Source organism: Schistocerca cancellata, chromosome 3, assembly GCF_023864275.1.
Source record: "Schistocerca cancellata isolate TAMUIC-IGC-003103 chromosome 3, iqSchCanc2.1, whole genome shotgun sequence".
In the NCBI taxonomy this organism is placed as follows: Eukaryota; Metazoa; Arthropoda; class Insecta; order Orthoptera; family Acrididae; genus Schistocerca; species Schistocerca cancellata.
Genome location: NC_064628.1, coordinates 394544501 through 394556517, shown reverse-complemented (window position 1 = coordinate 394556517; position 12017 = coordinate 394544501). Strand labels below are relative to the sequence as shown.

General features: G+C 47.3%; 1 long non-coding RNA gene and 1 other non-coding gene across 2 annotated transcripts in view; one reads left to right on the top strand and one right to left on the bottom strand.

Annotated features, from left to right (window-relative positions):
* Positions 1–12017, bottom strand: part of LOC126175124 (uncharacterized) — a 660542-nt gene that overhangs the window by 302182 nt on the left and 346343 nt on the right. The window lies entirely within an intron of this gene.
* On the top strand, positions 7728–7802 carry Trnat-ugu (transfer RNA threonine (anticodon UGU)). Its single transcript has one exon. It is a non-coding gene; the product is annotated as a tRNA-Thr (tRNA).

Below are 12017 nucleotides of genomic sequence, written 5' to 3'. Positions count from 1 at the left end.
AAATTTCGTCGTACTGTCCTAACGCGTACCTTCGTCGTACGTCACACATTGATCTCTGCGGTTATTTCACGCAGTGTTGCTTGTCTGTCAGCACTTACAACTCTATGCAAACGTCGCTGCTCTCGGTCGTTAGGTGGAGGCCATCGGCCACTGCGTTCTCCATGGTGAGAGGTAATCCCCGAAATGTGGTATTCTCGGCACACTCTTGATACTGTAGATCTTTAAATACTGAATTCCCTAACGATTTCCGAAATGGAATGACCAATGTGTCTAGCTCCTATTGCCATTCCGCGTTCAAAGTCTTAATTGCCGACGTGCGGCCATTATCACGTTGGAAATCTTCTCACGTGAATCACTTGAGTACAAATGACATCTCCACCAATGCACTACCCTTTTATACCCTTGCGTACGTGATACTATCACCATCTGTATATGTGCATATCACTATCCCATGACTTATCACGTTAGTGTAGATCGAATGTTTCATTAAATTTTTATTATTTTTTCCTCTTGTGCAGCGACTGGAACTGAAGAGGGTTTTTTTGAGACGGTCAAATGCGGTCTTCCTTTTTATTTTCATGATAGCCATTTTCAATAATAGTTTCGTCATGTTTATGTTTTCACTGATGAAACACACGTTTTTAACGTGAAAACATTGGAACAGCAATAGTTCATGCAGAAGTATTAATTGACTGTCACAGTTCTTATGCAGAATGCTGGACACAGACATTACAAAGGCTTTAACCAATAGCATCACATTAAAGTTCACTAGGTGCCAACTGCCGTTCAGGGTGCAAACTCCCGTGTCGGAATTACATATGGAACATTACTTGCTACAACTACCAGCAATGAATCAAGTAACACGCTGCAATGTTTGACACTTCTGTATATGGTCCAGTATGCTGCACATTTATACCATTATTTCATAATTTATTTAAATAGGCTTTTTTCACACAGTCTATCTAACACAAATTTAGTTACTAATAGAAAGTAGAAAACAAATATTTGCTTGCACCTTCCAGTAATTACTACGCCACATGAAATATTTGTTATCGGATTCTACTTTCACATTCTGTATGTACCAATGCAATTACATTCCAAAATTATAGCATATTGAATAAAAACGCTGGTCTTTTAACAGGAGTCTTAGTATGTTAATGGTTCAAATGGCTCTGAGCACTATGGGGCTTAACTTCTGAGGTCATCAGTCACCTAGAACTTGGAACTACTGAAACCTAACTAACCTAAGGACATCACACACATCCATGCCCGAGGCAGGATTCGAACCTTCGACCGTAGCGGTCGCGCGGTTCCAGACTGTAGCGCCTAGAACCGCTCGGCCACCACGGCCGGCTTAGTATGTTAATAAATTAGCCTGTAGGGCGATGTCGAATTTTATAGCAAACGGTAGAATCAAAAATAAATATCAAGCTTTTTAGTAAAAAGGCTGTTTGAATATAAGGATTCTGAGAAAGCTAGCACGTGGAGAAATAAAGTAATTAGTCCGAATGTAAAGTCCGGCAAAAGAAATGAGTAATTATTTACTCTAGTATTGAATGTCAAAGAGCACAGTTTAGTTTAAGAATGTAAGAGAAACTCGTCTGAACATCATCTATGGGGTACATGTACGTCCTGCTCTGCCTTACTGGCAGTGTCGCCAGCGACGCATATCCTGCCCACTGTGTGCGACATTCGAGCTACGTCACAAGACAAATGGCTGCGCCAGTCTGCTGAAGCTGCGGCAGACTCTCCACAGTTGCACTCGCCCGGCAAACACAGACTGTCTCTCGCAGTTCCCTCGGTGTCCGCCTGCTTAGCTAAGTGATTACGTGCTTGCCTCCCATGCAGCGGACCCGGGTTCGATTCCCGGCCGGGTCCGCTAGTGGACTGGGTGTTGTGCTATTATCATCATTTCATCCTCATCAACGGCACGCGAGTCGCCCAATATGGCGTTGACTGAAATAAGACTCGCACTCGGCGGCAGAACTTCCCCGGACGGGGCCTCCCGGCCAATAATGCCACATGATCATTTCATTTTAGTTCCCTCGGTTGCAGCGATATCCTCTTGTTCTGCTGTGGCGCTCGTATCTTAAACCGGCAAGCACAGGCCTGCCAGTGGTGTTATGGGTCTTGGCGAATAGTGCCGTTCGCAGTATTGTCTGATTTTCGCCCGAATTGTGATTAGGGAATTTCCGATGCCCGGCACTATGATCTGTTTCTTAACTGCACCGTTATACGTATCACACAATTTCGTAGAAAAAAAATGGTTTATTAAGCTTTAAGCAGTTTCGGACCTAACGGCATCGTCAGACAACGCCACACGGTCCAGGCACAAGCCTACATTTTCTCACGGGGGTAACATGTAAAATAAGAATACACATCGCGCAGTGGCCGGACTTTTAATGAAGTGCTTCAACTGTATTTCAGTTCAAACACCGGATTATTGCAATATTCACGTGCGGCTACTTCACCAATCCATGTTGAAAAAACACGACTGAATTTTTTAAACCCTGTAACTGAAGCTTTCTTTCAGAGATTCGTATAGAAAAATAAAAATGTAAACAAAAAATAAAAACGCCGGACACAGACACAGAATGGAAGGTTGTACTCATTGAACTGCAAAACTGTGACAAGAAGTTTGATCGGAAAGTTAAATCGTCATCACATGATTGTAAACAGTTACTTACATATTAATACAAGTATAAGGTAAATATGATACCCGGAAGCTCTACATGTCTCGCATCAAAATATTTACGATTAAACGATTCTTATTAGTTTGTAGGCCATTGAGGATACCTAATATGACAAGATGAAACATGTGTTGTAAATGCAAAAATAAAAATTCAGTTACGTAAGACGTACGATATTTAAAATTATCAACACAGTAAACATGATGGAAATACAGTTTATGGACGACGAGCGGAGTGCTTCTTAATTCCTATTACAGGCTTGTACCGGTTACAGACTGGACTTAGTGCGTAGATGAAGCTTTGATAAGTAACTCATATCGCTAAATGTTTGGATCTAAAATGAGTCTGAAGATCGAATCACTTTCACGTCTCCCGCTTCACCATTCGGTAGACAGGGGAAAGGCTGCACGACGACATGTAGAGAGCGTTTTACGGATCGCTTCAGTCCCAGCACCTATCATTTTCGTCCGTCTAAAAAGCCGAAAAACCGCTGCAAGGAACTGGACCACTGGTAACTTGGAGGACCGACTACAGTGTTCCAAGGAAGCACACCGTGGTTTGTGGACTGTGTGTATGAAAGCAGGGGCCACGGATACACCCCTTGCGCAACGAACAGCTGGGTCGCCACCTGCAGAGTACAGAGAAGAGAGACGGGGAGAGGGAGATAGATAGAGATAGAGAGACAGAGATAGATCTTGTCTCCGCCGTGTGCGATCCCATCTTTAAGCCCCTATAACATGAAAACCGTACATTTTCGGAGACAGTTTCCTTACGAAAATTTTGTCTACCAATTCTCCTTCCACAATCTCAAAAAGACTGTAATACCAATTATGAAAACAGCGATGGTGCTCACTGTAAAGGAAATGTCAGGACTACTGTTAACAAGGTTACTTCTGACAGCAGAAAGTTCTGCGGTGTAGCACATGCATAAAATTGAAACCAGACTGAAATCACACTTGGCTGTTGCAGCGGAAGAAGGGAAACCCCACCAACGTTGCTTAGGTACGGTAGCACCAGTGGCATCAGCACTAAACTGGAGATATTACTGGAAGGCGTCTTTTCATGGGAAACGATATCGATCTACATATTGGAGGGGACCATTTCGAAGTTTCTTGCTTTACCTACAACAGAGTTTGCAGTGCTTGCAATAGGATATTTTTGCACTTCCTTGTTTGAAATCTTTTATTTCACGCGTTCTAAAAATTGTCCTGCTGAACAAAAACAGTGATCAAGTAGGGCCGAGCGGTTCTAGGCGCTACAGTCAGGAACCGCGCGACGCTACGGTCGCAGGTTCGAATCCTGCCTCGGGCATGGATGTGTGTGGTGTCCTTAGGTTAGTTAGGTTTCAGTAGTTCCAAGTTCTAGGGGACTGATGACCTCAGAAGTTAAGTCCCATAGTGCTCAGAGCCATTTGAACCATTTTGAACCTTTTACCTTACATGGAAGACTATTGTAAATGTGTATTGCACAGTTTGTAAAGGAACTGTCGAGGGTTCCAGAATGAGATTTTCACTCTGCAACGGAGTGTGCGCTGATATGAAACTTCCTGGCAGATTAAATCTTGGAAGGTAGGAGATGAGGTACTGGCGCAAGTAAAGCCGTGAGGACGGGGCGTGAGTCGTGCTTGGGTAGCTCAGTTGGTAGAGCACTTGCCCGCGAAAGGCAAAGGTCCCGAGTTCGAGTCTCGGTCCGGCACACAGTTTTAATCTGCCAAGAAGTTTCGAACTTTCGAGGTGATCTTACTGACAGAACATGGGACTTTCATTTTTCCCTTATAACATTTCCATGAATTACAAAGTTCTCATTCATGTTTATTACAAACAGAACAAATGACTAGCATATGGCCGAGGGAGGAAGTGTACGTTTCAATGGTGCGCTTCAGGGTGTTCTGCCCGGTTTCTACTTCTGTGCATAAAGTGTTAACAACAACTGTGCACAACAGCCGGAAGAACATCATTAATATATCGTGCGGAGAAACTTGAGAGATGAAATGCGAGTTTTAATCCCGATGACGTAGGAATTTTACGTCCGGCCATTTCCGTAAACAAATTGTGTTAGCTGCGTGGCAGATACAGCCGACGGGCGCTGCGGTCGCGAATCACGGTGAGGAGCGCGTCAGTTCGCAACTGATGCGCTGGCCCTGCCCCGTGGTCTCAGCTCCCGCGCCCACTTGATCTGCTTCGTGCCGTGTGAGGAGAGTGAGGGCAGGGTACGGAGTAGTGACCGGGGCCGAGTACGTCACCGTGCGACCGTCTGTGTGTGCGCTTACCGCCTCGCCGCTCTTTTAGCGCGTTGCGCGCCCTCTGACGTGTCGTGTCGTGTCGTGTCGTGTCGTGCCAGACGGGCCCACGCGCGGTGAATCAGCCCCGCTAATTGCAGGGGATGGGGCCGGCCGCCACCGCTGGCCGGGGGCCAAACGCACGCACACACGCACACAGAATCCTCTCTCTGTCCATTCCCTCGCAGCCACAACAAGTCAACTGTTACGCGACCACACAGTCTCATAAATTCACTGGCTCGTTACCCGGCGTTGCGCGGTTACTTAATTTTATGTCAGCACATTCCCCTCCCCACCCACCTCTCCATTAACAGGGCTGATGTGCAATGAGGACAGCCACCCATCAGCCAAGGATACCCCCTCTGTTCACGCCACGAATGCCTTTGGATACCAACACTAATATCAGGTATTTTTTAAACACACACACACACACACATACACACACACACACACACACACATACACACACACACACACACACACACACACAGGGCTGCCCGGCGTCTCGTCGCCCAGTGTTTCCTAGACAGCAAGTGATACGTCTATCAAAACCTGTGGAAAGAGCTCTTCACATTACGCACTCATGCCTTAGTTGTCACCCTGTTTCCATCCCCAAATTTAATACCCACCCTTACGTACCAATCCTCACGAGAACTTTTACCGACAGGCCTTAGCAACCCGCAGCACTACGTACTCGTCGTTTTCGACTATTTTTATTTTATCCCCTTCCCATACTCACTAGGGGCTGTCAAGCAGTCGCAACTGACACCAATCACCACAGCAACATCTATCGGTTATTTTCACTTGTGATCTCCTTCCAACGCACACGGCCACCCTTAACAATTAAAGGGAGCTTTATTTAGCCGGCACTATCCTCCTCCTCCTCCTTCTCCTCCCCCCCCCCCCCCTCCCACCAAGTTTCTTTTCTTTTCCACATATTAACTCATTTCCGTAACAATTTAGTTTGCAATTGCTCCAACCGTCCAAAATTTCGCCTTCATAACAGCAACTCGCCCCTTACAAATAGTTCCGTAACACCCGACCGTAATTGTTTCCTGGCACTGAACAGTTAAGTGAACCAATCTCGATTAAAGTTGCTGAAGTGTTCCGTGTGTGTGTGTGTGTGTGTGTGTGTGTGTGTGTGTGTGTGTGTGTGTGATTCGTGCAATATATATGTTTCACAGGTACGATTAGAACAATTCCGTTTGAAGGATCGCATTGTTAATGTAATCGTAAGTTCGAAAGCTGGCTTGATGCAGTTCCCCACGCTGCTCTGTCCTGGGCAAGCCTCCTCTTAAGTCTCCGTAACTGCTGCAATTTAAATCCACCGAATCTGCGCATTCTATTAAAGCCCTCGCCTCCCTCTACATATTTCAACAGTCGCTTGCGGTCTATAAAGAATATGGACTCCAACTCCAGCGGCAAAATTTCGGAGTTCACTGGGGTACATTTTATGAGCGTTTTGGTCTAATGCACTGTGGCCACTCGTTACAGTGTAATTGCATTTCATTTGCTTTCTTACCCCGAATTTTCTTTCTGTAGGGCCTTGAAAATGACTTGACAACAGTGCTTATGTCGTCAAGACGCGCTGTGTGTATTGCCTGGAAAAGCAGCGGTTCCTCTGCCCCGTGGTACTTGCCGTCCACACCAGTGATGCCCACTTAAAGCTGCGACCTCGAACTTGCATCCCAATGAACGATCATGTCCCGCCTTTGTTTTCCTGCCGTGAGAGTAATGTATAACCTCGTCTGACACGACGTCACGATGCGTTATAATAACTACTGAGTACATTATCGTATTTGCAATATCTAATAACTACCACAGTACTAGGCAGGTAGTTACGTGACACTAATCAATTCACAGTGTACAGAAATAACCTGCTAATTACTACCGTTCAGAATTCAAAATACTGTCCATGACAGGCGGAGGTGTTCTACATTTTTTTAATTTTTTTAAGAGTTAAAGAGCTGAGAATTTTCTTCTAAGTGACTACACAAGTGGCAGTTCTGGTTAAATCATGCGCATATACGATTCGAACCGTACTATGCAAATAGTTTTGTATTATATGGATGGGGAGAGAGAAGCGACGGTACGACAGTGGTGACTGTAGCAATCCTCGAGGGTAAATGAGAATCGTGTGTCAGACGTATTCGATGAGTGTGTGTGTGTGTGTGTGTGTGTGTGTGTGTGTGTGTGTGTGTGTGTGTGAGAGAGAGAGAGAGAGAGAGAGAGAGAGAGAGAGAGAGAGAGAGAGAGAGAGATGCATATCCGTGCGGTGTTTGTTTTATTTTATTTTATTTTTGGGTGCTAAAACAACTAGGGTCATGATGCGCCCATGTCAGAACTTTACAACACGAAGACGAAAAGGGACTTAAAGACGACTACACGTTAATCCTAACAGACAGAAGAGAAGGCAGCTAAAAACACGGACTTGGAGAAAGATCCATAAAATACGCCATACAGAAACGGAGGTCCTGAACTAAAAATTAAATGATATGAAGATGGCATCTGTTCTTTCGGGCATGTTCGAAAGAACAGATGCCATCTTCATATCGTTTAAGGCTAACCGGCTGATGACCTCCTCCAGTGCGGATGCACACGATTTGCCTGAACTCTTACGGGACTCGGTGGACTGTCTGCCTCGAGTAATGGGTGTAATAGCAGGAGCACTACGAATGTAGTGTGTGGACTGTAAGTTGAGAATGTGGGTCTCACGGGGAGCGTTGGCGATAAATCCGTGCAGTCGAACTATCCTCTGTGCCCTCGGTGGCTCAGATGGAGAGAGCGTTTGCCATGTAAGCAGGAGATCCCGGGTTCGAGTCCCGGTCGGGGCACACATTTTCAACCGTCCCCGTTGATGTATATCAACGCCCATCAGCAACTAATAGTATTGATTTAATTGTAATTTAAAAATTAAATGGCCTCCGCCATATTGTTACGATGGATAAAATGTGAAACGCGATCGACAGCCCGCGCGTCTTTCGCTAAAACGGCCGATAACTTAGACGGCAAATATACATCAGAATGTAAGTATCGAGGAGAGGTCGTCCCAGCTCCTGGATGAGACTTAATAGCCCGGAGCTTGTTCCCATGAAGGGAGGAGGACCAGTGGTCAGGCCAAAGTGTCACCACCTGCTGACAGACGTCAACACAGAGATCATCGGATGGAGTGGAAGAACTAGCGGTCCGGGGTAGGAGGAATACAGTTTTGGCAGCAGGGTCAGCGGCCTCGTTGCCCGTCAGACCGAAGTGACCAGAACCACATAAACAGCACGAATGAGCAAGTGAAAGCTTTTCTGAACCTGCTGCACTAAGGAACGGACGGTGTACCCAACACATAGGCTCTGAAGGGCACGGAGAGTAGGAGGACATGATGCAATTGAAAAGCCTGTGTCGCCGGATGTACTCCGTCGCCTGATACAGAGCAAAGAGCTCGGCTATTAGTACTGAGATTTCCGCAGAAAACCATTCATGACATGGGTGGACAAAGTAACGAGATGGTCAACTGCAGAACGCCGCACTCTAAATCCACACTGTGCGTTCCTTAGTAAATGCGCGACTCGAGCCACCATACCAGCCGGACATGGATCATACGTTCTATCACCTTGCAAGGTGGCTTTACGCCAGGGACTGGGAAACGTGCCCTCTGTCCAGATGTGGTTGTACGTATGAAGCAGAAAGTTCTTGCCTGCAAGAGGAAGGTGCTGCAACATCCGAATGTGGATGGCGTCTGGCCCTGGGGCGGGGGTCGGGATGAAGAGAGAGCAAGAGAGTAAAGGCGGCATGGTAGCATTCACGATTCTGAGATAAGAAGCCTCCTTCACTCGTTTTCCGATGGAGGAAAGCAGGGTGACATTGGGTGGAGCTCGAAATACCGCAAACTAGAGGCTCAAGGTGTTGGAGACAGTAGTGTGGTCCATAATTACGTCATCTGCTCTGGTCAGACCGGGAATTGAGGATTGGACCTTGGTTCCAGAGAGTCATCGGAGGTTGGCCCACACGACGGAAGAGAGAGTGGAACTGCTAACAAAACTAGTAAATGATATCCAGCTATCTTTTTTGCTATCCTGAAGAATGCAACGACACTGTGCACGCAACTGTTCAGTGGCCCATCATAGGGTGACGGCGAAAAACGCGGAGAGCACGTCTCCGCGCACGAATTGCGTCGCGGCACGCCTCAGTGACGGGACGGGAACATGGTATAGTAAAGGTGAAGTGCGAAAAATAGAACGTTCTGCAGCGGTAAGGATAAAGTTTGTAAGGCGGTCTACCTCTTCATCACAGCAGCGGAAAATGTTCGTCAAAGGTCGCCAGGGAGGAGTAAAGCCTGCGGTCGGCCTTTGAAAGCTGCCTATTTGGTTTACGGATAGGTGGGACAGGAGTCAGCAAACGGATAGCATACGGGAAATGGTCGCTCGAGTACGTGTCACAGAGAACAGGCGATTCGAGCCGATGGACAAGTTGGGCAGAGCAGAATGAGACATCTAAATGGGAACAGCTGTGCGTGAAGTAAGAGAGGAACATTGGTGTTCCAGTGTTAAGGCAGATGAGTTTGAGTTGATTGAGGTGGTCAGCCAAGTGGGCACCTCTCTAACAGGTTCGCGAAGAGACTCAACGGGGATGGTGCACATTAAAGTCACTGAGCAGCAGAAAGTAATAAGGGAGTTACCTGATAAGCTGGAGGAAGCCTGCCCTAGCGACTGAATGACGGAGGGATGTAGACGTGGCAAAGAGGAAAGGTGAAGCGAGGAAGGAAAAAGCGGAGTACAACAGCATGCACCTGGATGTTCTGTGAGATGGCCTGACTGTGAACGTCATCCCAGATGAGCAGCATGACTCCGCCTTGAGATGGAATGCCGTCCTCAGACGGAACGTAAAAGTGGACGGGAAAGAAATGCGAGAGGCCAAAGCGGTCGCGAGGACGCTTTTTTTTTCCCCTGGAGTCAGAAAGCAAGTGGACGCTGCGATTCCAAGAGCAGCTGTAATTCCTCCGCGTTGGATCTAACGCAGTGAACGTTTCACTGGTGGAGAGTCATGACGGGGAAAGGGAAGGAGAGAAAAATGAAGGACTGCCACCTCGGTGGCTGCCTGGTGGCAGCCTTCAAAGCCTCACTGCTACAGAGCACAAAGGCAGGAGGATCTTGCTCCATGAGATCTACAGACGCGTCGGCATTCTCACTGGGCTGACCAATGGACGCTAGGGCAGAGAAACTGTTGGCAGTGCACACCGGCGAAACGAAGGTTGGCCGGGTGACGGTATATAACGCGGTGACACCATGGAAGATGATTACCGAGTCAGCGAAGGAGAAGACGGTTTGCCCTTGTTTCGTTACTTTGAGCCTCTGCTGCTCGCAGATGTATGTTGGTTGGAGAGCCGTAGAAAGTCTTCACGGGAGTATTTCTTCTGTCCTTTCGGCCTACCACTTGGGTAGCGGGTGATTTTGCCGCCGGAGGCGTAAATTTTGCAGCTTGTTGCACAACTGGAGGAGAAGCAGACGGGATGCTATCGTGACACTGGGCGACTTTACAACCATGGTGCTGAATTTGAGGATGCAAGTCTGCATGGGTGTGTACTTAATGCAGCGAGGTGTAGTGAAAACGGTACTGTTAAGTGCCGGATGGCGAAGTGCAGGGCTTCTGACCAGCCAACAAATTACGAGCGACACGGAAAGGTGCGTTTTCATTCACCCGGATCTCCTGGAGGGCCCACGCATCAAGATACACGGGTCATTCTCGGGATGAGGCTAGATGGTTGCCATTACAATTGATACAGTGGGGAGAAGCATGTGGGCGATCGCCCTCGTGAGCATCCCTACCACAAGTAACGCTTTTGGACAGATTTCGAAAGGACATTCCACTGTGGTTGTAACATTGACATTGGTAGCACACGTCGGATTTGGAATGTACAGTCGGATCATAGCTGGCTTTGATCTTTGATGGAAGCACCACTCTATCGAACATGGGAAGGAGAGTGCTTGTAGGCACAAAGGACGCATCAACATTTTTCATCACCCGATGCACGACACCCTTATCAGAGACGTAAATTTTTATTTATCCCTCAGTCAGCCCATAGAGCAGCCTAGGGTAAATACGACTACACAAAGAATTCAGCGTTCAATGGGCCTCGATACGAACAGGATAACCTTGGAGGAGTGAAGCTGGAAGCAGCTGTTGTGGTTGAGAATCACAATTAGTCTCCAAAAGCAAAGCGCCATTGGGTAAACGAGAGCAAGATTTCACAGGGCCGGCAATTGCATCGACACCTTTCTGAATAATACGAGCTTCTTTCTGTTTGCATTTAGTAGACGTAGACTGAGTAGGTGAATGGCACACTGCCAGAAAATCCCGCATGATTGCCAGCATCTCCGATGGTGCGCTCCTTCCAACTGAGTCTCCACCCGTCCCTCCCTCAGGTCGCTGTTCACACCTCAGGTCACACCTGCCAATCGTCTGATAGAGGGACCAATTGACAATTTGGGAAGGTAACAGCTCCGGCCATCACACCTCCCTGAACCTCACCGGTACCGGGCTTAACGTGCGAACCCTACACGTCGACCCGGGATTGGGAATTACGCGTTACCCAGTCACCTTTTGCGCATCAAACGTGTGGGCCGGCCTTCAAGAGCGCACAAAGAGGAAGAAGAAACGAAGAGCAATCTCAAATGCCGAAGCGGAGGAAAGATAGGAGACTGAGAACGAATAAAGAAAAAAACATCGAAATGATTCGCCTGATGTCAGGCTACTGAAAATGAAGATCACATTCCCAAAAGTATGTCAGACATGTTCCCCAAGGGAGGGGAAGAATAACAGCAGGAGGATAGACATGCAGCAAGGAAGGGTAAACGTGCTGCGAAGACTGGGGTCCCGTGGTGACCAAGCACTAAGTCACCGAAGAGTGGTGAGCTGCATGGGGGTATGCGTGTTGCGTGGTGTCATGTTTGTGTTAAATGACGGCGAAGACTGGAATATTGTTCACGTCATACCAACACCCAAAAAGGGAAATAAGAGTGATCCACTGAATTACAGACCCATTTCACTAACGTCGATTT